Consider the following 2,071-nt stretch of genomic DNA (forward strand, 5'->3'; position numbering starts at 1 on the left):
ACACACAGTGCATCATAGTTTGTTAAACTGAATGAATATAATATAATACAAATGAATGTTAATACACATTGGGCAGCAAGATGTGTCCTGTCACCTTTCCTGTGATTAGTTTTAATTATGGGTACTCATTTAAAATCATTGAAATCTGCAATTAGAAAGAGTTGAATTTGTTAAAATAATGTTCCTTATATTATCAAATGTTTTACATTGTAGGAGAAAATGCATCTTTCTCAACCTCATCGTCTCATTTTTAATTTCCATTCACTGAGTCTGTACTTGGTTAGGATCTATCTCTGCTTTCTATCTCTGACAGAGAGAGATTCTTCTCATTCTTAATGTGTTTTTAGGGTGAAATAACGTTATAATCTACGTTTCTTCTTTCCACTGTTCCATAAAGGTTTCTTCTATATTACTTTATAATTTGGTTTACTCTGATTGGTGTCTGGAAAGCAGTGTTGTAATACTGGTCCGAGTGTGTCTGACAGGGGGCAGCACTGACGTAGGGGACTCCTCTGGGCTCAGCTCCAGGGTTTGGACAGCTTTGGATTGGAGGGTGTGGCTGATTTTAGGGTGATTTTAACAATTTGCTAATAATAATAATAATGCTAATCATCAGTGGGCATCTTGTCTAATTCTACATGCCTTTGTCTGTGTTTTTCTGTGAATATGTAAAGTATGTGTAGAGAGGTTTTTCTCCCAACGGGTACAGCTAGGATGACTGAGTGGACCCCATACAGCACAATACACTGGATGACACTGACACAAATATTTGAAGCCAGATTTTAATTGGAATTTGGATACTATAACATTTTCTCTAAACTGCATTTAGAGCCTCAACATTTTCACACCTGTATGAGTAAAACTCTCCCTGCACAATTCCCTTAATAACTGCTTTACAGTTTATTAACCCTTTAACTGCATCTACTGATTGGCTTAGGAAGTCTAGCTAGCCCTGATAATTACAGAGAGCAAACACATGTAATGAGGGTGACACATGTGAAATCATCTTTCGACACTTAAAAACTGTAAGGGCTGCAACTTGTTTCGAAACTACAGTTAATCTAATGTCTTCTTTGTTCTTTTCTTTTCCCAGCTCCATCAGCACACCTTGTTCCTGCATTTCTAACTTGCTAATCAATGCTCTCTATCTTTACGCAATCACAAAGAAATTCTATTTATTGTCCGACAGTTGTGTTTGCGTATCATTAAGTTATGCAATTCATCAATACAGTTTAGTAGCAATACAGTGAGGCCCAGAAGTCTTAAAGTGTATTACATGTCAGTAAATACATAAAATAAAACAATTTAAATGTGACAGGCGCAGAGTGGAGGACGACAACACAACAGCACAGCATCATTACTGCTGACTGCCATCCTGCCCTGCCTGTGCATCTCCCACAAACAGAGGAGTCTGGGAAGATGGGGCCTCAAGCTGGTGGTATGTAGGGTGGAGAATGGTAAAGGGTTGAGGTAAGAACTCATAATAGATGGTGAGCTAGAACCTAGCAGCAAAGTCTCTAGGGCTTTCATGCCTCTTAGCCTTGTTGTGTTATTAGTTTAAGCAGACTTATCAATGTGAAGAAAGTTTTGCGTGGGGCATAGACACAATGGTTCCAAAGACCCGGCAGAGGATGACAACCTGCAGTCTGGACCGGTAGCTATAGCAAATGATCGGGTGATGCTCCCTGGATACCCCGCTCACTTACAAAGAGACCATACTGGAGCACTTGCACCTGAAAGTGCCTTCACCCCTTTAGTCTAGTTACTTAACATTACCCCAGTTGACAACCATGAGTTACTCCAGGTTGCAGCCCACGTCTCCTTGCTGGAGTCGGGGGTGGAGACGGGTCTTCAGGGAGATGCAGCTCATCTGGTGGTATTCAACTCTCCCTTTACCTTTTGTCTTCTTTGTCCAGCCTTGAGCCAGTTGTGACATTCCCAAGCACCTCTTAGTGAGGGACGGGCATGGTAGTTGTTTGAGGGCGAGCCTCTGTAAAAGGATTGCTGGTTGAGGCGGCAGATTATGGACTATGATTCCGGTCAGAGAATCAAGGCACTTGGAGAGAGAAAT

The sequence above is a fragment of the Morone saxatilis genome, unplaced genomic scaffold (assembly GCF_004916995.1).
Source record: "Morone saxatilis isolate NCDOM2014 unplaced genomic scaffold, NCSU_SB_2.0 Contig5, whole genome shotgun sequence".
Lineage (NCBI taxonomy): Eukaryota > Metazoa > Chordata > Actinopteri > Moronidae > Morone > Morone saxatilis.